This window comes from Microtus pennsylvanicus, chromosome 6 (assembly GCF_037038515.1).
Source record: "Microtus pennsylvanicus isolate mMicPen1 chromosome 6, mMicPen1.hap1, whole genome shotgun sequence".
NCBI classification, from domain to species: Eukaryota; Metazoa; Chordata; class Mammalia; order Rodentia; family Cricetidae; genus Microtus; species Microtus pennsylvanicus.
In genome coordinates, this window is record NC_134584.1 from 82,578,870 (window position 1) to 82,604,511 (window position 25,642).

General features: G+C 43.5%; 1 protein-coding gene across 11 annotated transcripts in view; it reads left to right on the forward strand.

Moving 5' to 3' along the window:
• Positions 1–25,642, forward strand: part of Inpp4b (inositol polyphosphate-4-phosphatase type II B) — a 757,204-nt gene that overhangs the window by 334,863 nt on the left and 396,699 nt on the right. For 8 of the 11 annotated variants that reach the window (XM_075976565.1, XM_075976570.1, XM_075976557.1 and 5 more), the window contains one exon: positions 18,697–18,760. The exons of 2 other annotated variants lie outside the window; for them this stretch is intronic. The gene's annotated coding sequence lies outside the window, so the exon portion shown is untranslated. Of the gene's footprint in view, positions 1–10,510; positions 10,533–18,696; positions 18,761–25,642 lie in introns of those variants that run through there. One more of the 11 variants, XM_075976563.1, reaches the window with a different exon arrangement.

Consider the following 25,642-nt stretch of genomic DNA (forward strand, 5'->3'; position numbering starts at 1 on the left):
CATTTGATCTGCCTGGAGCTAAGTTTGTAGGTGGCTGGGAGACACCTGGCCAGGCTGTTGAGAACCAGACTTGGGTCCTCTGTGGTAGCAGTGCCCACTGTTAAAAACTAAACCACCTCCCCAGCTCCATTTTCTTTATTCTTGAAGATCCAAGTTAGATCCCAGGAAACATGGAACACTTTCTGATTTATCCAACTTCAAAGATCTTGGTCACCGTCTTTACAAGGTTCAAAAGGTCTTCTCAGTAACTTCTGAAAATGCTTTTTGGCAATTTGGATAATTGGAACCCTGTTTTAAAACCAGAAGATAAATATTTTGAGCCATACAATTTGCCTCTTTGTTTAGAAATTCAGACTCGTACCTTGTATTTAGTATTCAAATAATGAATTATAGAGATTGTCTTCTAAGCTGGTATAGTTTAAATAACTCCTTGAACAAGACTTTCGAAACATGTGGGTTCTTTGTAATGAAAGCTGTTGCCCCCTCAGATCAGAACCCCAGTCGTTTTCCATTTTTGAGTCAGTGACACTCTTTTGTGTCTTCTTGTTGTTGGTTTTTTTCTTTTTGAGACACTCTAGTTTTCTGCCACGTCATTCTTCAGGAAGTGGCTTTTGCCTTAGGAATAATGACATCAAAGGAGAGGCTGGCACAATTGAGCTGTGGTCATGGGATGCTAGGTTGTCATTTGTGGGCATCGACTCATTTCCCTTATGGAATCACCCTCTGCAAAGTTAATACACATGTGAAAACTAAGTTACAAGATAAAATAAACTGACTATGGCAGGATTTCAGGTTTCCTTAAAGCCAAGGATCAAACCCCTAAATTAAGTAAGCTTAATATGTAGGTTGAAAGGAGTTCTTTGTTCTCCATTGTAATAACCTTTTCCATTTTCCGTGCCAAATAAGGCACAGATTACACAACTGTCAGTCAGCATCTGTGTACTCCTTCCCTAAATGTCAGATGAGAGTAATAGGCATGCATTGATACCCCTAAAACTGCTGCATGCTTGCGCTTGGCACGGCGCCAAGAATGATGCGGGCTCCCAGTGCAGTGACTTCAAGTGGTGCCATCCTCAGGGGCTACTGGGACAACGCCTGGGAGATGGCATTGTTTTAGGAGGCTTTTGAATCATAAGTTGTGACATTAAACACAGACAGAGTTTGCATTTGTTTACGTGCAGGGCTGCTCATGGACAGCAGAACGCGTGCCTTACGTGCATTTCCAGTTGAGCAAGGGTTCAACGCTGGGCTGTTTTGAGGATTTCGTCATAACTCTTGGAGGTCATCATCTCTTACAAGTTTGGGGTTTTTGTCATTAACTTATATAGCTCTGATTCATTTGCATTTTTAGTATATTCTCCAGCTACGTGAACATATTAGCTTAAGGATTGGTTCTGTCCTCTACAGAGATGAAAACAATTTGGGCTTACTGGATTCCCCAGTGGCTTGGCGTTATGTGTTTGTAGCACAGCTATATAGCAGAGCCAGGGCCAGAGGTTGGCTTTGTCTGGGATCAGTAAGACCTGCAGTAACAGGACGAGGCATACTTAAGAAAGTCCCAGTTAAGCAGGCGAGGTTCACATGGAAAATGCCTGAGCAACAGCGGCCACAGTTGTGCACACGTGGCTTTCATGGAGCTCAAAGCAGAGCAAGAACACAACTAAACCACTCCTTCTTTCCTTCCACATACTAGTCAGATCTGGGTTACTCTGATTCTGTGGTTTAAAACCTTATTTACAGAGAGCTCTGCTTCTCTTCTCTCTCTTCCTTCTTTAAATTATTTTCTGCTTTGCGATTCTCTGCCCCCACGGAATAAGGGTAGGGGTTTGATCTTTGCAGTTTATTTTATCAAAACCACATCTAAGTGATGGTTCATTTGATAGATAACATTGAGTACTGACAGCTAAGGCTGTTGATAAGAAATCAACTTCCACAACAAGGTTATTACAATTATCTAATTTTAATTATCTAATTTAATGGGGTGGAGGCATGAACTATTCAAAGTCATTTATGCCTGTTTAACATGGGGGGTCATTAAAACACAAAGAACAAAATACACAGAAATACATTTGCTGCATACATGGTTTGTGTAAAACAATAGGAACACAATAGCCTAGGAAAGAAGTGGGGGAGAAAAGCTCAGAGAAGCAGCAATAATAAAAATTAGAGCTCATTAAATGCATGTGAATGCAAACTCTCCCATCGATGTGATGCAAATGCAAATTAGAAACCTGCTCTGGAAACAGGTTTCACAATAAATACATAAATACACACGTGTGTACTTCGTGATGAGCAATTCTGCTGGTAAACAGAGCTAGTTGACTTGTATTCGTATATTCATGAATATATTTATGCAAATGTGCAGACAACACTATTGGTTATAGCTAGCAAATGGAACTTTTCACAGTAGAATTCACCAATACCAGTAATTCAGAAGTATAACCAAAGAGGAATGAGAATGGGTAGCAAAGATGCGCATTAATAGGTAGAAAAGGGAAAAGGAAGGAAAGGGAAGGAAAGGGAAGAAAGGAAGGAAGAAAGAAAAGAAGGAGGGAAAGAAGGAAGGAAGATTACCTGTTATCTGACTCATTTTAATATAAATTGTAAAAATCTTCTATTTTCTCTGTGTCTAATCAAGGAGCATTGACCTCTGAGATGCTTATGTAAACCTGGGTTTTGGAAAGCAGATTGAAATGAGTATTGTTTCTGTAGTTTGGAAATCCAGATGCCCAGTCTAATGGTGGAAACTTTACCGTTCATTGATCATCCTGATTTTGTTTGTTTGTGTAAGAGCACTTCCACCACAGCGGGGTGATTCTGAGAAGGTTGAGCCGAAGACTGGGAATGTGCTTGGATTCTAGGGGCTTTGTTCTCTTTCCAGGCTCTCTAGTAGAAGATCAAAGACTCCTCCATCAAAGTAACTTCATATCGCTCTTGATTTCAGGTTAAAAAATTTATTGCCATGTGCCTTCAATGAAGGCTGTTTAGAAGGGAACAGATGAATCTGCTAAGACCACAGAGGTTTGCTGGTGGTAGGGGGGTCAGGGATCTGCTTCAGTGTCCTGATGATGAAGTCGTATCCTAGGAACTCCACCTTTCGCTTCCTTGAACACACATTTCCTAAACAAAAATCATGTTATTCACTAACTAGATCCAGGACCTCTAACAGCAAATGTTTCCATAATGTCAGAAGGAAAACTTGTTTATAACTAACTCTTTTCTTATGAAAGTTCCATTTCATGTGGTTTCTTGTTTTCTGCTGTGTAAATGGAATTTTACCAAATAGTCTATATTACAGGGATAAGGGTTTGTGAACTCTGACACTTTTAAGTCTAGTGCTTTGTTACCAAAGGGAGCAGTAAGACATGGTGACTGAACCTTGTAACTTTTCATCTTAAATATAGGGTACACACAAGATTTTCTTGCTTTTCAAAAATTGACAATTTTTGTGAGATGTGTACATGTCTGTTTTCAGGATGTATTTCAAATAGATGCTAATAAAATATGAACATCTTAGTCTCTCAAGGCGCATTCCCTTTCCCCGATGCTTGAAGATTTACTGAGCATTCTGTATTAAATACATACATTATGTTGCTTTCAACTTACTCCTGTGTGTATCCTTCCTCGGCTTCTGCTGCAGAATTAACTAGGCCAGGCCACTAGAATCTGACTGTGTGGCATCCTTCTATTGCATCTCCTGACTGTTTTATGTATTGTTGTCTGAATGTTGCCTCCACATCCCAGGGCCGGGATTTCAGGCATGCGCCAGTCCACACAGATTTTCTGAAGCTGTTAAAATTTAAGTAATCTTATGACACGTCAATAAGACCAGCAGGTATCACAGGACAGGAAACCTTCTCAGATGCTGTTAATTCTCTCCTGAAGCACAACAGACTCCGGTCATGTCAAGTCCTCCACTACCAAAGCTTCGTCCCTAAGGTCCCCAAGCAGTGATCCAAAGACTCCCTTGGTGCCACACACCTCTTCCTAATGAATTTAGAGCCTCCTCCTTTCTGGCATCAAGTTGGCTTTAATATCCTAAGAACAGTAATTGCCATCAGTCTTTATTCTATTTGATGCTGGGGAAAAATTTAAGTCTCTACCTAAAAATTCCTGGGCATCTTCAGTGACCAGTTCTGAGTTCCATAGCTCCAATCTAACTGCTGCTGTTCATCACGGCAGGCAAATCTCAGTGCTCAGTAGCTAGTGGAATACTTTATAAGAGAACATATTGGAATATATTCCCATTGCCACCGATTCATATGTAGGGTCACACTTCTCCATAAGACACTGGGGTGGTTTGAATCATGTATTAATATTCTTTAGGACCCTTGTTACATCTTATACCAAAACCCCACTTCACTTTATTGCTCATCCAAATTGTGATAGCCAAATGCCAAATATGTTTCTTTAGAAGGTACTCAACTGTGATATCTCACAAGAAAATGACTTGATGATATGATGTCAAGAAATTATTTTTAATATTTAAACATTCCTAACAAAGGAAAAATAATAGTCAAAGATAAAGCCAAAAGAAATTAAATGTTCTAATTTTGCTTCTTTTGGTTTCTGGTTCTGTTCCATCCATGCACAGGGTCCTTCAAAGCTTCAGTGCGTGTGTGAGGCGCCTCTCCTCCGTGGCTAAATGAGGAACATACATGCTAGCTGGCAATTATTTTTCTGGGTTCCTGTCCTAGCTTCTTTTCCTGGTCTTGTGATAAAATGTCCTGATAAAAGCCACTTAAAGGAGAAATGGTTTGTTTGAATCTCAGTTCCAGGTCACAGCCCATCCCTGCCAAAGAGTCAAAAGAGAACATCCACAGTCAGGAAGAGAGTGATGGAGTAACTCATGCCAATGAACTTTCTTCTTCTAGGTATCTAAGCACCCAAGCCTGGGAAACGGTGCTGCCCTCAGTGGGCAGATCCTCTCACATCAGCAAACGTAGTCACTTGTAGGTCTCAGGGTCCCTTCTCCTGGGCCATTCTCGACTTTGTCTGGTTGATACTTGACACTAATGTTTACTCTTCCTTTTCCTGTGTCCTGTTGATACTTGACACTAACGTTCATTCTTCCTTTTCCTCATTTCTCTGCACGTTAGTGTTTTTCAGCTTTTCATGGTCAGAGTAAACGTTTTCTTCATCTTCATGGTTCTCTGAAGCAGCGTGCGGGGCTCTAGCAGCCGCCCCTGCTGCTGTCTCTCTGGGACTGCAGCTCACAACAGGCTCAGACACCAGCCTTTGTTTCTTCAATTGCTCCCGCTTTCTCTGCTCTCTATAACAGACGCTGCTTGTTGCATCTGAACAGCAAATCTTTCTAAAACTGCTTTCTATCAGTTTTGTAGTTTCTTTCATAGAAAAGCTTTCAAAATGAGAGATAGAAAAGCACTTCTCCACTTACCAAAAGCCTCTCATACGTATGCTTTGTTTACTTCACCTCCTAAACCTGGATAGCTCTTCACAGGTATTTTGTCACTAAATCAACATTCAGTTTCAGCCCAGCAGGCATCATCACTATCCTTCTTGAGCTTCCATTTGTTTCCTCGAAATGGCACATTGCTCTTTAGTCACAATTCTGAAAATGTCTTGAGTGTGTCCCCTTAGGGCAGTGATGTTCTACAATCCGGATTTCTATAAAACAAACAAACCGCGCATCTTGATTTGGAATGTGTGCCCATTTCTTAGGTGTAAATATCTTCACCATGACAGGTTGTAAGCTTCTACTGAGATTTGACCAAGTGCTTTTGACCAGTGCTGTAGCCCTCATTAGCTGGATAGAGTATAGCAGCAGAATAGCATGACCCACAAAGCCAGCTTCCCTATCTACGACTATAGGCCACAAGGAACAGAATCCATGGTCCCTAAAATCTGTCCATTTAGTGACAGCAGAATGTGATAACTAGTCTCTTCAAAAATTGTAATTCCCAAATGCTTGTGTATCTCTCTGACTTTACCAGATAACCAGAGGCTCCCAGTTGTCTGGAAAGTGCTTGGCAAGGCTTTTTCAGTTGTCCTTTGGTCCATGATCACTATAGGTTTCCTAGAGACTCTAACTGGCTTCTTCCCTTTAATTTATTGAAAAAGCTTATTTTTGCTATTTCTTGAAAGACAAGTTTTCAGACTGTGTTGAGATTCATTCTCAGATAATACTCAACCCAAAACTCTTTTGCGAGCTTCTTTGCCAGTTACTCTGCCTGACTCTTTATGAATTGCAAAGCAAGTTGTTAGGACAAGCCAGTTGATGACATATGACTGGTGGCATTTATCTCTTGTCTAGGAAACTCGTCCGGTTTAAAGAGCTAAAACCTGAGGAGACTGTTTGAACGTCAAGCAATGCTTATATGCTTTCCCCTTATAATGATATTTTTGTTTCCCTATATAGGCTGTGCTGCTAGTTTGATTTTCAGTGTGTAATTTCCCCAGGATATTTCTGAGACAGTCACCAGAATTCTTACACAGGCAATCAACTTTTTCTATTTTGATTTAAAAGGACTTCTTCATTAACACCCACATATTGTTGTACCTGTTTTCCCTCTAACATTTAACTGATTGCTCCTCATCATTAAAAGGGTGTAGAGGTAAATGTCATGGGCCATATCACTGTATCGAGTCTCACACAGGTGTCTGTTCTAGTTCCTTCTGTGCACTAGAGCACATGAGGTAAAGCAGATGACCCTTTCTGGGCAAGCTTTAAATGTGTGTAAGGAGTGGATATCCACCTTTCTAGACTTTCCAGTGATAACCATGTGCCTATCAGCTTATGTTTAAGGGAATGGAATCCACTGACCTAGATGTAGTTTTGACTGAAATGTGACTTAATGGTTTAGGTTAGATGTGGCCTCCTCCCTAAAGCTGAGAAAGTCAAATCTGTTGGGAGATTTTTGAGACATGTATTACACACATACTGGTTTCACTGTATCTGCATTCCCCACATGATTTTGGTATGCAATAAAAACACCAAACCACTATATAAATCTTCACATGGTCATGTATTCATGCCAATAATTCCCTTAAACATCCAAAAATACAGTAAACAGTTGAAAAATTAATTGATATTTTCTATGAACAAAATGTAACATCACAAACCACCATGTCATAAATAATTTAATTCTAAAAGGAAACGAGGAGAGCAGTCCTTGTGGGTGTCTAAGGGTCTTTAACTGAGCTAGTGAAGCTTTAGCAGTTGAGGGTGATGAAGCAGTGTTCACAGAGAATATGTGAAAAGTTACAAAACAAGACGAACTCCATGCAGAGACCCGACGAAGAATGGAAAGGGGAGCTGCTGAGCACCCCAGATGAGCTTCTGTGGAGCAGGCTATCTTTAGCTACACGGTTATAGAAACAGTAACCTTGGGAAGAGCCACTTTTTTTTATTTATTTTTTATTAAGAAAAGGAAAAAAAAAAGTATCCGCCTCCTCCCAGCCTCCCATTTCCCTCCCCCTCCCTCTCCAGTCCAAAGAGCAGTCAGGGTTCTCTGTCCTCTGGAAAGTCCAAGGTCCTCCCCCCTCCGTCCATATCTAGGAAGGTGAACATCCAAACTGGCTAAGCTCCCACAAAGCCAGAACATGAAGTAGGATCAAAACCCCGTGCCATTGTCTTTGGCTTCTCATCAGTCCTCATTGTTCGCCATGTTCAGAGAGTCCGGTTTTATCCCATGCTTTTTCAGTCACAGTAGCTGGCCTTGGTGAGCTCCCAATAGATCAGCCCCATTGTCTCAGTGCGTGGGTGCACCCCTCGTGGTCCTGACTTCCTTGCTCATCTTCTCCCTCCTTCCGCTCCTCATTGGGACCTTGGGAGCTCAATCCAGTGCTCCAGTGCGGGTAAGAGCGACTTTTCTTCTGGCTCCTGATTTCTGTTTCCAGGACGAGCTAATTGCTTGTAGTTACTATCTTCTGATTGTCCTCTGTCTTCATGGGTCTCACATGCAGCTTCATGAGAGTCCTCTGTACCCTTCTCTATGGAGATATCCAGCACTGGTATAGACATGTGCATGCTGCCTGCCATGGACCAGCTGAGCATCATAAACACATTGCGACCGGAGATGGACAGCTGCCTGTCAGAGATCCTTACGATTCTTCTAGAGTAAGAAATAAACAGGCTCCCAGCCTCATGCTCTCCGACCCCTAACAGAACTATTGGAAATACCCGTTCAAAAATTGCTCACCCTGGCCCACTCCTCACCTCCCTGTTGGCTGCACATACACAGGGTGACTCAGGGAACTTGTGGTGATATGGAATGCTCTCTGTCACTCTGAGTTTCTGAAGGATTCCAGTAAGCAAATTCCTCCCACCTTCTTTTTCCCTTTAAAAGCAAAAGTAGATTTATGAGTAAAGGGCTTAAGTGATTAAAATCTCATAGTTAGCTGTCACCCCAAAAATGATACTATCCCACATTAGAAGATCAGTGGATGGGGCAGGTTTCAGCTAGAGGATACGTGTGTTAATCTCACCGATGACTACACAAGGTTTCTTTAGTTTTTATTGGAAAGCACACAACAGATGCATCTTCTGGATTTCAACCACAGAAGAGAACCCACACCTGAATTTAGGATTCCAACTCCACTTGACGTTTCTGTTTATTGGTGGAAAGGAAATCACTGACTTAAATAAAATGACATTGAGCAATAGTTTACGGGTTTGCATGGGTTTATATTTCACATGATCCATGACTTACGAGTTCTAATCTTTATTAGTAAACAAGCTATCCAAGTTTATCTTTGGGCCAGTTAGCAGGTTCAGGGGGTAAGGGTACTTGTCACCAAATCTCAGTGACCCAAGTTTGACCCCTGAGACCCACAGTGTAGAAGGAGAGAATGGACTCTGGAAGTCATTCTCCGACTTCCATATGTTTACTGTGCACATGTGCAAACACACATATGAATCTGCGTGTGTACACACACACACACAAACACACACACACACACTAAATATAATAAAAATTGAAGTATAAATGGGCCGTTAGGTTATTGGTTTATGTGGCTGGTCCTGGAGAGACAACCCATGACTTCATGCATGCTATCTGAGTACCAACTGAACAGCTCAGCCTTCTATGTTGTGGCAAAAGCGACTTCCACACTTTGACTTTGTAGGTCATAAAATTGAGCAGAAATACATACCTGTATTGAGAACCAATATCACTAAGTAACTATTTTTTTCTTAGGGTTTTTAATTTCACATGATTCATGACTTAGGAGTGCTAATCTTTATTAGAAAACAAGTTATTAATGTTTAAGTGTCTTTGGGCCAGTGGGAAGGTTCAGGGGGTAATGCTCTAGGTTTTGCTCTTAAATCTGGTGAGCTGTTTCAAGAAAAAATAAAAATAGAGGAGGTTTCCTTTGCCAGGTTCAAATCTTTGTGTGTTGTATTGGATTCCAAATTTCCTTTGAAGTTACAACCCAGGGAAGGCAGAGCTTTGTTTACTTCTCATGGATCAAAGAAACGATGAGCTGAGGGCTGAAGAGACGGGAGACTGTGATTGGGTATGGCCAGTTTCATCTTTGCTTTGGAGGAACAGGTTGCCCAGGAAACGAAGGACTGGCACAGAAACAAGTATCCAAGGGCCTTCTGAGCATGAAAGCCAAGCTGGGATCTTAAGAACCGATATAAGAGTCTCAGCTGGGGACGAATAGAATAGTCACGAATGGCAAAAGAACATTTCAGAAATCTGTTTTGGGTCAGTATTGAAAAACAGCTGATTTTTGGCAGTGCGGAATGCTTTCTGCATCCCACCCAAGCAAGCACCCTTTCACTAAGCTACAGTCCCTGGCTGGAGAGGAACAGGTTCTTACTGACTCTAAGGAAATAATAGGCCACTGCCACAATCTAACAATATTTGATAATAGCTGAAGTATTTGAAAGAATGTTTCTTCACCTAATAAGATTAAATGTTTAATTTAGCTTAAATAGCTCTTTTTCTTTTTACCTTTTATTGGAAATAGCTTTTCTTCCTCACATAATATATCATGATTGAATTTCTCCTCCCTCTACTCCTTCCGGTTTCTTTCCTACCTCCCCTTCCATCCCGAGCCACTCTCTTACATCTCTCTCTAGAAAACAAACGGACTTTTCTAAGGGATACTAATAAACTAAAATATAATAAGATAAAATAAAAGCAAGCACATCAGAATTGCATAAAACAAGCAAACAGAAGGAAACGAGCCTAAGAGAAGGCACAAGAACCAGAGACCTATTGTAATTCACACACTGAGGAATTCGATAAGAACGCTAAACTAGAAGCTACAATCTATTTACGCAGAACACCTGGTGCAGACTTGCGCAGGCCCTCTGAGTTCATAAGAACTTTGATCTTGTTAATTTTGAGGGTCTTGCTTTCTTGGTGTCCTCCATCCCCTCTGGCTCTTACACTCTCTCTGCCTCCTCTTCCACAGGTTTCACTGATTCTTGAGGGGAGGGATTTGATGAAGATGTCCCTTTTAGGGTTGAGTGTTCTGAAGTTTCTTACTCTCTCCATGTTTATTTGTGGGTCACTGAAGGAGGGAACTTCTCTGATGTTGACTGGGCAAGGCATTGGTCTGTGAGTATATCAGAATCTCATTAAATCATTTTATTGATTTTTTTTGTTGTTTTTCTCTTGTTCATTTGTTTATAGAATGGCAACGTTTGTTTTTTTCCCCTAGGTCCCTGACCTATCTAGTCTCGGGTTCTTAGTCACCCAAGCAGTATTAAATGTGGGTTCCATCTTGTGGAGTGGGCCTTAAGTCAAATCAGATATTGTTTTGTTACTCCCAGAAGCTATGTGTCATCTTCTAGGCAGACAGCATTGTTAATCAAAGCATTTATAACTAAGTTGGTATTTATGGGGTCTTTTTTGTAGCATGCAGAGTACCTTTCTGTAACAAAGATGCTAGAACATAGAGATGAAGGCATTGTCTCAACTTCTCCACGTTCAACGAGTTATGTGGAGTTGTTTTTAGCAATGTGGCTTTGCTGTTAATTTATGCAGAATAACCTATAGTCTTGGTGATAGCCCAGATTGTTTGGAGATTCCAAATGGGACTCCTTTGGCCAACACCTCAATTAGATATAACTGTATCTGGTACAAGAAGTTTCATTTAGTGACAAGAGATAGCAAGCTGGGGCTCTATCTCCCCTATTATTTGACAATTTTATTTAGGTAATTTGTGTATATATATATATATATATATATGTATATATATATGTATGTATGTTTTAGGAAGTCTCTACTGTGTTTGGTATCCATACTACCCCTCAAATGTCCCTGTCTCTCCCCATATGCCTTCTCTAACTCTCTTTCCATTTCCCCTCCCCATTTGATCCTCCCACATTCAACCCCCTCTCCCTCAACACATCTGTCTATAGCTATTCTGTTTCCTAAGGAGATCTATCTCCCCCAGCTCCTGTCTGATGTGGGAGTGTCATATATCAATCTTTTGATTTCATTGGTTAAGCAATAAAGAAACTGCTTGGCCCTGATAGGTTAAAACATAGGTGGGAGGAGTAAACAGAACAGAATGCTGGGAGGAAGAGGAAGTGAGCTCAGAGAGATGCCATGCTCTTGTCGGTCAGACATGCTGAATCTTTCCCAGTAAGACCGGGGCTACACAGATTATTAGAGATGGGTTGATCGGGATATCAGAATTAGCCAGTAAGGGCTAGAGCTAAAGGGCCAAGCAGTGTTTAAATGAATACAATTTGTGTGTTGTTATTTCGGGGCATAAGGTAGCCAGGCGGCCGGGGTGCTGGGGACACAGCCCCACAGCTCATATTACTACACCTGTCCCTTGCTCTACACCTAACCACTGATTCTGTAGATTGTAGCTTGGTTATCATTGACTTATATTTACATATAAATGAACGCTTACCAAATTTCTCCTTCTGGGTCTGAATTGCCTCATTCTAGATTTTTTTTTCTAGTTACATTCATTTAAGTGTGTATTTTTTTTAATGACTGAAGTAATACTCCATTTGGTACCACATTTGCTTTATCCATTCTTCTGTTGATGGAGTTCTGGATTGTTTCCAGTTTCTACCTCTTATTAATAGAACAGCAACAAACATGTTTGATCAAGTGTGTTTGGGGTAAGATGAAGTGTCCCTTGGGTGTATGCCCGAGAGTGATATAACTAGATCTTGAAGTAGATCAGTTTCCATCTTTCTGCGGAACTGCCACAGTGATTTCCATAGTGACTGTACAGGTTTGCTCTCCTAATAGCAATAGCGGATTGTCCCCCTTGCTTTGTGTCTTCGCCAGCATGAGCTGTCACGTGTTTTTGTTGATCATTGCCATTCTGACAGATGTAAGAGGGAATCTCAGAGTTGTTCTGCTTTGCCTTTCCCTGATGACAAAAGATGTTGAATATTTCTTTTAGTGCTTCTCAGTCATTTTGAGTTTCCTCTTTAGAGAGTTCTCTGTTCAGGCGCACATCCCATTTTTGTTTCCGTTATTTGTTTTCTTGATATCTAGCTTATTGGGTTCTTTATGTGTGTTGGGTATTAGCCCTCTGTTAAAGGTAGAGTTGGTGAAAACTCTTTTCCCGTTCTGTAGGCTGCCACTTTTGTTCAATGGTGGTGCCCTTTCCACAAATGAGTTTTTAACAAATTGATTAAAAAGAGAGCCCCCAAGAAATAAAATAATCATCATCTTTGTCCCTCTCAACTCACCAGAAAAATTCCTAATCCATTTTCAGTTCGGCACCCAGAGAAAAGCTTTGTAACAGACAGACACTGAGGCATGAAGTGTCTGCTTTGCTTCTGGGACAACAGTTCAGTGAATCCTCTTTCACTGGGGATGACAGTCTGATCAGGGCACTGGGTAAAGGTGACTCAAATGACAGATGAGGGACCAGACACAACAACAGATCTTGAAAGGTCTTGCCTAGCTAGTGAACCTGAGCTGTTCATGTTTCAAATGACGCTACAAGTTACCGATAAACGTATTTTTCTTTCAATAAGTGATCCATGTTTTCAAGGAATATGAGAATGTTTGAACATTAAAAGTTAAAAAATATTATCACTTTTCATCTGAATATTCATGTGTTTTAGTCTAGCCACAAACATCTGATCTATTCTGTACTTTAAAAAAGTATTTATTCCTTTGAAGACCTTCAGAAAGGTGAAATTATCCAACAGAGATGGTTGTAGTGCCAAGAAACCGATGCATTGGTGGTACATGTGAAAATGTTTTAGAAATTGAAAGAAAACAACTTTAGATTAAAAATTTAAATTATTACATAATATAACCTTATATGACTGCTGTGTGTGTGTGTGTGTGTGTGTGTGTGTGTGTATGTAAGAAGGATGTAATAAAGAAAGAATTGTCTAGGTTCCACTGAGAGGTTTATGCCTGGAGGTCTCCCTCCTAGGATCCTAGGATCTCTGTATCCAAACAGACATGATACACTTTGGCTGCTTCTGGCCCATGAGCTTTTGCCTAAACACCAAACACAATACCTGAGGGTTGAGCCTCTGCTTCATTGCTTCCTAGACATGGCAGAGGTGTCGCTTCCCAGAATAGACAGCCAGATGGCTTCTGTGAAGCATATGCTCTGAGCTGGCTCTGTGTCCATCACAGGCCCAGGCCACATGCCTGCACTCAGATTGCAAGGAAGAATCAGCAATGGGTTTCTGACATTTGCCTGGCTGTGCGTCAGCAGGGGAGCCTTTCCAGACAGAAGAACCATTCTCCTCACAGGTTCTGTACTAAAGAGTATCCATACTGGTCTGTCTCCCACAAGCCCAGGGATTATCTAAATTATGGTATGGATGGATTAGCTTCTTGCTTAATAACTAACATAAATGCTACAGTTGAGGTTGCGAAATCTTACTGTATGATAGGTCCCATTTAAACCACTGGGATTTTCTAATTCTACTATTCATAAAGAAATAACATTTGAGGATCGCCATATATTAATTTCTCATAGCTAAGAGAACCTACTAATGTATTAATGAGGACAGAGGATTGAGGATGGGTATCTGAAGTCTTACTTGCTCTAGAATAGCATTCTCAGAATGGAGAAAGACAACTTTGAATATTATGTGGACTTAGCATTGCACTGTGAGCCTCTGAGAAGTTTTGACTCTTCTTGAGTCTGTGTGTAATGGTGATAATAGTCAACCAAGTTAATATAACACACATTTTCGAGTATTTTTTATTGTTAATTTTTAGGCACATTCTAGTTTTTCCTATTTAATACATACTGTAGAAATTCTCTGTTCTTTCTTTCCTTATTCTCTCTCTCTTCCCCTTTCTCTCTCTCTCTCTCTCTCTCTCTCTCTCTCTCTCTCTCTCTCTCTCTCCCTCCCTCCCTCCCTCCCTCCCTCCCTCCCTCCCTCTCTCTCTCTCTCTCTCTCTCTCTCTCTCTCTCCCTCTCTCTCTCTCTTCCCCCCCTCTCTCCCTCCCACTTTTATTTGTTTTGTGATGGACTCACATTCACATTCTATAGGTCTAGCTGGCCCTCAACCCACCCTGTAGCTCTAGGTGATATCAGTACTGCTGGTCTTTCCTCAGCCTTCTTTTGACTGCAAGATGGAGGTGTGAGCTGATGCCACACCTGGCTTATGTTCCCCTTATGTTTGAGGTTACTTCCCTAGAATAGAATCCTATAACTAGAACTGCTTAAAACTACCACATTGAAAGTGTGGACATGTGTTTACTGAGAAGCCATTTTCTGGGAAGCCAGTACCACACTTTTTCTTGGATTATCATGAAGAAACAATTTTGTAATTTCATGTGATTGCTCAGCATACTTATTCCTAAGACCATGCTGATGCTTGACAATCAGTTACCTAAAAGCGTGTTTGATAGATGTTAAGATACAACATATTTGACAGGGGCATCTTCTCCTAACTACGTGGCGTTTGAATGCTGCTTGATGTTCTAGTACAGGGCCAAGAACTATGTTTGGGGATGCCGGAAAAATAGGGTTTAAAGTAATCCCTGAAAAGCTTCAAATGTGAACATTTTTTCTTCTTGCCAATATGTTAGATCAACTATTTCTGGTTGTTGCTTTACTAGTTATTTTCCTGGGTACTAATAATGTCAAATACTCTTCCATTTGTTCCTCAAAGAGCTGTTTCTAATTGTAAATTATCCTTTGGCTACTTATCTACTTAGTGTTAAATGTTTATTTAAAATACATTTTATTGCAGCAGAGCTATTACAAATAGCATCTAATTTTATTTTGATATTTAAGCTAGAGGAGTTTTTCTTTAGTATAACGTGCCAGACATTTTCTTTGTATAATCATAAAGATTTCAAAAGCATACTTGGTCTCTCTAAAATTGTATGCAAATAAACTACACTTAATTTTATTTTTATTTTGCATTTCCTTGTGATCACCTAAATAATATACCTAAAGCTATCATCTATACCTAATAGAATATATTTGATTTAATTCTGAAACTTAGGCAGGCAACGACTAGAAAATTTTCTTCTGCTGTATTTGTAGTTCATGTTTTAATGTATGTTGAATTTGAATTTTCTCTCTGTCTACTTCCATGGGGTCTTGTGTCACTTTAAATTAAATTATACTAAATAAGATATCAATGAATTTGACCCCCTCCAAAATCAATGGGAGAATGAAGTAACGGTGTTGCCATTTTAATAAGTAGCATGGTATCACCTAGTGCCTGTCGGGGGCTACACAATGTTAAATGAAAGAATGTATAAGGTAATATATTTGGGAAGAGTCCCATATTGTGCCATTAATACCCGCATCCCTTTCAGAGTCATTTCTGTACTGTGTTAAGTGTCGGGTTACAGAAACATTTTATCATTAGTGCAAATGCATCTCTTTAATATCCATATTCAAAATTTACTTTATGATCCACAGCTTCAATGAACTCCAGAAAAAATTAACAGGCTGTAAAATTACTCCCACTGGAATTTTTACTTGAATTGCATCAAAACTAGAAATTAATTTGTGCAACAAGTGATACTTTCATTGCAAATACTTTCCCGCTCATGCGTGCATTTTCGCTCCTTAGCTCTTCTTACAGCTTTCTCTAATTTTATTTACACTGCTCTTCATAAGTATTTCATTAATTTTGTTGTTACAGCTGTAATGATTCAAGTTATTGTTGCTGCTATGGGAAGTTACATTCATATATTTTGAATGATTTACTTTCTATTTATTACTATTACACAGAAAAGTTATTGTTGCAAATTTACTTTACAACCTGGGAATATGATTGAGTTATTTTATCAATTCTAACAATTTTTTGTAGTATTGTATGGTTGAATTAAGACCATTTTGAGCTGGACCTTAGTGACGGCTAAATTGCCCTTTGGTCTTAAAGTGGGTGGTGGAAATAGGCTGCAGAGTAAGAATTTGGAAAGTAGCTGTTGGAGATGGAATTGTTTATTTTAGAAGAGAGTGATGAAAATAACATTTAATAACTACATATAGATGTCGTGTGAAGCAGATATAGAAATGCCAGTACCAGTAGGAAAGAGAGGTTTTATTTTGGGGTGGTCACTGGAAGACCTCTGTACTTAAGATCCCCTGAGTCACCTAACATGCTCTCTGCTGGGCTGTTGATCACTTCTCAACTCATCCTTTCTCAGCTTCTGGTGTTAGTGTACCCTAAAACCTTTTACTGGGAAGGGAGGCTCTTGCTCAGAGTCACCCAGGATGTCTCAGGTCAACATAAAGCATTTGAAACCCACGTGTCCTCTGTGGGGCAACATGACAAAGGCAGCAATCCTAAACAGAGCTCCCACTAAGTTGATCCACATAACTCTTCTGTAGAACGGGAGGCTGGGTGTGATGAACAGCCAGTCAGGACCACAGAGAGAATGGATACAGAGACCAAAGAATGCACCGACTTCTGTAATGGAAGAAAGATCCCAGATGGAACCATTTCAGCCAATTTGAACGTGCCACATCCTAACCATAAATGATAATGTTCAATCCAGCCTAAGGCCCAGAAGTCACTTATAATAGAATTTTATTGTTTGTTTTAAAGAAAACTTTCATGTTCTAATTAATGGAAATTTCCCATTTGGTAGTTTATTTAGAAGGTAATGATAAGTGTTAAATGAGATTTACTGTGTGCACTAACTCCACTGGGGTGTTTATTTAAGGGGTCTATGGCCTGCAGGAGATTAGAGCAAATGATGATGGGAACTGCATGTGCTGAATAGCACCACAATGGGAACAAATTGAGCCTGAAAGATCCAGGCTCATATAACACAGCTGATCTTTCTGCATCCTAGAATTTTGTCCTTTGGACTTGCACAAGTGTCCTGTTTATTTAAGTGCATTTAATCATCACTGTGTGAGGATCTCCCCTTGTGTATGTTTTTCTTGTATTTAAAAAGATCATTTAAGGACTTGTTGGGACACTATATATCACATGAGAATGTGTTTACTTCTGAATCATCATTTTTTTTGATTTTTGAGACAGTGTTTCTCCGTAGCTTGAATCATCATATTTTATTTGTATAAATAGACTCATCACAATTTTAAATGTAATGATATTCAGGACAGGGCTCAGCCATATGCAATATGTACAAGGGGGCACAGTGTTAATTTCTGGGTGGACTTGAAATTATGGATAACTTATGGTTTGTTCAAGTTAGGATGAAGCTACCATCATAGACACATAACGATCATTAGGCCAAAGTATCTTTTGCAGCAGCTTCTAGCTGAATAAACGCTTAGCAAGCCAAGCATATGACATTTTTCTGTGACTGGTGCACTGCTTTTTGTTCTGCATCTACTTAGTGACCCATTGGTTGGCTATATTCTCTCCAGTTGTAACTTTTAAATAATTTCTCACTGTGAAAATTTCTAGCACTTACTTTCATAACATTGTTGAATCCATCACACTCAAATGAGATCTCTTAAGATGATTTTGGGTTGCATCCAGCTAGGTTCTCTCAAGTTCTGTGTCCCAAATACATGGTGTCTTAAGCAATAGAGATTCACTTTCAAGTTCTGGGAAACAACCAAGAGCAACAGTCCTGACTTTATACACATACACTTATACAAACACATGAATATATTATGTCATTTGATGTAAGGGCAAAACAATACTATTCTTATGACTTTTATGTGTATAACTTAGAATAACTACAGAAACCAGACAACTTAAAAGCAACTACAATATGAGAGGAGAAGTTATAGAGGGGGAAAAGGTGGACACAGATACTATGGATGGGGGACGAGGAAAATGGACAGAGGATTTCAAAAGTGAGGAGGAGACAATACTATAAACGGAGAGATGACACTAAGAATAAATGCCACTAAGGTCTGAAAAAGCAGACACTAGTATCAGACTGTTTCAAGAATTCAGAGGTCGTCACCCAGCAGTCCACTAGAGGCTGGTCCTGAGACAGGCTTTCTTGGAATATGTTGGGTTTGGGTAATGCGGCACTACTGAGTTGACCTCATGTTGACCCTTGGCTATGAGTAATGAAAGTTAATCTATGTAACTTAGAGCAGTGTCTGGCAAAGAAGGGAGCTAGGCACAGGCGAATAAGAAATAAGGGGCAATGGCAATTCTTCTAGTGAACTTTCTGAAGTATATTAACTTTGACTAGAAGTAAACAGTGTTCTATGTACAGTGTGTTAATAAGTCCCCTATATTTGTAATGCTACTCATTGGAAGTATATCAAGTGATGTATTTGAAATATTTGTGGGTATTTTATTAAGGTATTTTTTGTATGTACATAAAACAAAATTCTAAAAGTTTGTTCCTTTGTACTTTACAGAGCCATAAAACCAGAGGAACAATGAACACAGACTTAAGCTGTTGAGGAACACAACATATATCAGGTAGAGGAGTCATTCTCCATCCATTCGTTACACTGATAACTATGCAAGCATATTACTTCCTTATTAACAAACTGTTTTATAGTTCTGCTATTTGATGACCTAGATAAGTGTGAGTGAATATTGAAAGGTAGTTGAGCAGACTCTGAAGATAAATTAATTGCTTTCTTTATATTAAATTATATTGGGGGCTTCAGGTATGCTGGATATATACAAAAATGCAAATATTAACAAAATATCATCACCCATTAGGAAGTGACCTCTGAAAGGCTTTACACAATTAAACAGCATACACTAACAAAATATCATTACCCATTAGGAAGTGACCTCTGAAAGGCTTTACACGATTAAACAGCACAGACATGCCCATTCTTGCCTTCCCAGTACTTGAAGTTCAGTAAGGAAAACTTGACTTAAAAAAAACAACCATACATGAGGAAAGTTTATGATAAATGCTATTTAGACAAAAATGCAGAGTTCAATATGGCGAAACATTGAGAAAGAATGGAAGAGTCTGCTGAGTTTACATAAATACTATGTATCTTCCTGTATGTCCTTTCAATTAAGACCTGAAGAGTGAGAATAAAGATACTCAGGCTGATTGAGGAACACTGGATAAACATTGAAGAAGGAGGAAGAAGAGGAGGAGTAAGAGGAAGAGGAGGAAAAGGAGGGGGAGAAGGAGAGGAAGAAAGGAAGGAGGGGAAGGGAAGGAAGAGGGAAAAGGAAGGAAAAGACTAAGAAAGAAGGTAGAAAAATGGAATGGGTATTGTGACATCAGCAGGGTCACAGGTGGAGACACAGTGGACAGTGTGACATCAGCAGGGTCACAGGTGGAGACACAGTGGACAGTGTGACATCAGCAGGGTCACAGGTGGAGACACACAGTGGACAGTGTGACATCACAGGGTCACAGGTGGAGACAGACAGTGGACAGTGTGACATCAGCAGGGTCACAGGTGGAGACAGACAGTGGACAGTGTGACATCAGCAGGGTCACAGGTGGAGACACAGTGGACAGTGTGACATCAGCAGGGTCACAGGTGGAGACACAGTGGACAGTGTGACATCAGCAGGGTCACAGGTGGAGACAGACAGTGGACAGTGTGACATCAGCAGGGTCACAGGTGGAGACACAGTGGACAGTGTGACATCAGCAGGGTCACAGGTGGAGACAGACAGTGGACAGTGTGACATCAGCAGGGTCACAGGTGGAGACACAGTGGACAGTGTGACATCAGCAGGGTCACAGGTGGAGACACAGTGGACAGTGTGACATCAGCAGGGTCACAGGTGGAGACACAGTGGACAGTGTGACATCAGCAGGGTCACAGGTGGAGACACAGTGGACAGTGTGACATCAGCAGGGTCACAGGTGGAGACACCGTGGGCAGTGTGACATCAGCAGGGTCACAGGTGGAGACACAGTGGACAGTGTGACATCAGCAGGGTCACAGGTGGAGACACAGTGGACAGTGTGACATCAGCAAGGTCACAGGTGGAGACACAGTGGACAGTGTGACATCAGCAGGGTCACAGGTGGAGACAGACAGTGGACAGTGTGACATCAGCAGGGTCACAGGTGGAGACAGGCAGTGGACAGTGTGACATCAGCAAGGTCACAGGTGGAGACACAGTAGACAGTGTGACATCAGCAGGGTCACAGGTGGAGACAGACAGTGGACAGTGTGACATCAGAAGGGTCACAGGTGGAGACAGACAGTGGACAGTGTGATATCAGCAGGGTCACAGGTGGAGACAGACAGTGGACAGTGTGATATCAGCAGGGTCACAGGTGGAGACACAGTGGACAGTGTGACATCAGCAGGGTCACAGGTGGAGACACAGTGGACAGTGTGACATCAGCAGGGACACAGGTGGAGACACAGTGGACAGTGTGACATCAGCAGGGTCACAGGTGGAGACACAGTGGACAGTGTGACATCAGCAGGGTCACAGGTAGAGACACAGTGGACAGTGTGACATCAGCAGGGTCACAGGTGGAGACAGGCAGTGGACAGTATGACATCAGCAGGGTCACAGGTGGAGACACCGTGGGCAGTGTGACATCAGCAGGGTCACAGGTGGAGACAGACAGTGGACAGTGTGACATCAGCAGGGTCACAGGTGGAGACACAGTGGACAGTGTGACATCAGCAGGGTCACAGGTGGAGACAGACAGTGGACAGTGTGACATCAGCAAGGTCACAGGTGGAGACACAGTGGACAGTGTGACATCAGCAGGGTCCCAGGTGGAGACACAGTGGACAGTGTGACATCAGCAGGGTCCCAGGTGGAGACACAGTGGACAGTGTGACATCAGCAGGGTCACAGGTGGAGACACAGTGGACAGTGTGATATCAGCAGGGACACAGGTGGAGACAGACAGTGGACAGTGTGACATCAGCAGGGTCACAGGTGGAGACACAGTGGACAGTGTGACATCAGCAGGGTCCCAGGTGGAGACACAGTGGACAGTGTGACATCAGCAGGGTCACAGGTGGAGACACAGTGGACAGTGTGATATCAGCAGGGACACAGGTGGAGACAGACAGTGGACAGTATGACATCAGCAGGGTCACAGGTGGAGACACACAGTGGACAGTGTGACATCACAGGGTCACAGGTGGAGACACAGTGGACAGTGTGACATCAGCAGGGTCACAGGTGGAGACACAGTGGACAGTGTGACATCAGCAGGGTCACAGGTGGAGACACAGTGGACAGTGTGACATCAGCAGGGTCACAGGTGGAGACACAGTGGACAGTGTGACATCAGCAGGGTCACAGGTGGAGACTCAGTGGACAGTGTGACATCAGCAGGGTCACAGGTGGAGACACAGTGGACAGTGTGACATCAGCAGGGTCACAGGTGGAGACACAGTGGACAGTGTGACATCAGCAGGGTCACAGGTGGAGACAGACAGTGGACAGTGTGACATCAGCAGGGTCACAGGTGGAGACACAGTGGACAGTGTGACATCAGCAGGGTCACAGGTGGAGACACAGTGGACAGTGTGACATCAGCAGGGTCACAGGTGGAGACACAGTGGACAGTGTGACATCAGCAGGGTCACAGGTGGAGACAGACAGTTTACAGTGTGACATCAGCAGGGTCACAGGTGGAGACACAGTGGACAGTGTGACATCAGCAGGGTCACAGGTGGAGACAGACAGTGGACAGTATGACATCAGCAGGGTCACAGGTGGAGACACAGTGGACAGTGTGACATCAGCAGGGTCACAGGTGGAGACACAGTGGACAGTGTGACATCAGCAGGGTCACAGGTGGAGACACAGTGGACAGTGTGACATCAGCAGGGTCACAGGTGGAGACACAGTGGACAGTGTGACATCAGCAGGGTCACAGGTGGAGACAGACAGTTTACAGTGTGACATCAGCAGGGTCACAGGTGGAGACACAGTGGACAGTGTGACATCAGCAGGGTCACAGGTGGAGACACAGTGGACAGTGTGACATCAGCAGGGTCACAGGTGGAGACACAGTGGACAGTGTGACATCAGCAGGGTCACAGGTGGAGACAGACAGTGAACAGTGTGACATCAGCAGGGTCACAGTTAGAGACACAGTGGACAGTGTGACATCAGCAGGGTCACAGGTAGAGACACAGTGGACAGTGTGACATCAGCAGGGTCACAGGTGGAGACAGACAGTGGACAGTGTGACATCAGCAGGGTCACAGGTGGAGACACAGTGGACAGTGTGACATCAGCAAGGTCACAGGTGGAGACACAGTGGACAGTGTGACATCAGCAGGGTCACAGGTGGAGACACAGTGGACAGTGTGACATCAGCAGGGTCACAGGTGGAGACAGACAGTGGACAGTGTGACATCAGCAGGGTCACAGGTGGAGACAGACAGTGGACAGTGTGACATCAGCAGGGACACAGGTGGAGACACAGTGGACAGTGTGACATCAGCAGGGTTACAGGTGGAGACAGACAGTGGACAGTGTGACATCAGCAGGGTCACAGGTGGAGACAGACAGTGGACAGTGTGACATCAGCAGGGTCACAGGTGGAGACAGACAGTGGACAGTGTGACATCAGCAGGGTCACAGGTGGAGACACAGTGGACAGTGTGACATCAGCAGGGTCACAGGTGGAGACACAGTGGACAGTGTGACATCAGCAGGGTCACAGGTGGAGACAGACAGTGGACAGTGTGACATCAGCAGGGTCACAGGTGGAGACACAGTGGACAGTGTGACATCAGCAGGGTCACAGGTGGAGACACAGTGGACAGTGTGACATCAGCAGGGTCACAGGTGGAGACACAGTGGACAGTGTGACATCAGCAGGGTCACAGGTGGAGACACAGTGGACAGTGTGACATCAGCAGGGTCACAGGTGGAGACACAGTGGACAGTGTGACATCAGCAGGGTCACAGGTGGAGACACAGTGGACAGTGTGACATCAGCAGGGTCACAGGTGGAGACACAGTGGACAGTGTGACATCAGCAGGGTCACAGGTGGAGACAGACAGTGGACAGTGTGACATCAGCAGGGTCACAGGTGGAGACAGGCAGTGGACAGTGTGACATCAGCAAGGTCACAGGTGGAGACACAGTGGACAGTGTGACATCAGCAGGGTCACAGGTGGAGACAGACAGTGGACAGTGTGACATCAGAAGGGTCACAGGTGGAGACAGACAGTGGACAGTGTGATATCAGCAGGGTCACAGGTGGAGACAGACAGTGGACAGTGTGATATCAGCAGGGTCACAGGTGGAGACACAGTGGACAGTGTGACATCAGCAGGGTCACAGGTGGAGACACAGTGGACAGTGTGACATCAGCAGGGACACAGGTGGAGACACAGTGGACAGTGTGACATCAGCAGGGTCACAGGTGGAGACACAGTGGACAGTGTGACATCAGCAGGGTCACAGGTAGAGACACAGTGGACAGTGTGACATCAGCAGGGTCACAGGTGGAGACAGGCAGTGGACAGTATGACATCAGCAGGGTCACAGGTGGAGACACCGTGGGCAGTGTGACATCAGCAGGGTCACAGGTGGAGACAGACAGTGGACAGTGTGACATCAGCAGGGTCAGGTGGAGACACAGTGGACAGTGTGACATCAGCAGGGTCACAGGTGGAGACAGACAGTGGACAGTGTGACATCAGCAGGGTCACAGGTGGAGACACAGTGGACAGTGTGACATCAGCAGGGTCACAGGTGGAGACAGACAGTGGACAGTGTGACATCAGCAGGGTCACAGGTGGAGACAGACAGTGGACAGTGTGATATCAGCAGGGACACAGGTGGAGACAGACAGTGGACAGTATGACATCAGCAGGGTCACAGGTGGAGACACAGTGGACAGTGTGACATCAGCAGGGTCACAGGTGGAGACACAGTGGACAGTGTGACATCAGCAGGGTCACAGGTGGAGACACAGTGGACAGTGTGACATCAGCAGGGTCACAGGTGGAGACACAGTGGACAGTGTGACATCAGCAGGGTCACAGGTGGAGACACAGTGGACAGTGTGACATCAGCAGGGTCACAGGTGGAGACTCAGTGGACAGTGTGACATCAGCAGGGTCACAGGTGGAGACACAGTGGACAGTGTGACATCAGCAGGGTCACAGGTGGAGACACAGTGGACAGTGTGACATCAGCAGGGTCACAGGTGGAGACAGACAGTGGACAGTGTGACATCAGCAGGGTCACAGGTGGAGACACAGTGGACAGTGTGACATCAGCAGGGTCACAGGTGGAGACACAGTGGACAGTGTGACATCAGCAGGGTCACAGGTGGAGACACAGTGGACAGTGTGACATCAGCAGGGTCACAGGTGGAGACAGACAGTTTACAGTGTGACATCAGCAGGGTCACAGGTGGAGACACAGTGGACAGTGTGACATCAGCAGGGTCACAGGTGGAGACACAGTGGACAGTGTGACATCAGCAGGGTCACAGGTGGAGACACAGTGGACAGTGTGACATCAGCAGGGTCACAGGTGGAGACACAGTGGACAGTGTGACATCAGCAGGGTCACAGGTGGAGACACAGTGGACAGTGTGACATCAGCAGGGTCACAGGTGGAGACACAGTGGACAGTGTGACATCAGCAGGGTCACAGGTGGAGACACAGTGGACAGTGTGACATCAGCAGGGTCACAGGTGGAGACACAGTGGACAGTGTGACATCAGCAGGGTCACAGGTGGAGACACAGTGGACAGTGTGACATCAGCAGGGTCACAGGTGGAGACACAGTGGACAGTGTGACATCAGCAGGGTCACAGGTGGAGACAGACAGTGGACAGTGTGACATCAGCAGGGTCACAGTTAGAGACACAGTGGACAGTGTGACATCAGCAGGGTCACAGGTAGAGACACAGTGGACAGTGTGACATCAGCAGGGTCACAGGTGGAGACAGACAGTGGACAGTGTGACATCAGCAGGGTCACAGGTGGAGACACAGTGGACAGTGTGACATCAGCAAGGTCACAGGTGGAGACACAGTGGACAGTGTGACATCAGCAGGGTCACAGGTGGAGACACAGTGGACAGTGTGACATCAGCAGGGTCACAGGTGGAGACAGACAGTGGACAGTGTGACATCAGCAGGGTCACAGGTGGAGACAGACAGTGGACAGTGTGACATCAGCAGGGACACAGGTGGAGACACAGTGGACAGTGTGACATCAGCAGGGTTACAGGTGGAGACAGACAGTGGACAGTGTGACATCAGCAGGGTCACAGGTGGAGACAGACAGTGGACAGTGTGACATCAGCAGGGTCACAGGTGGAGACAGACAGTGGACAGTGTGACATCAGCAGGGTCACAGGTGGAGACACAGTGGACAGTGTGACATCAGCAGGGTCACAGGTGGAGACACAGTGG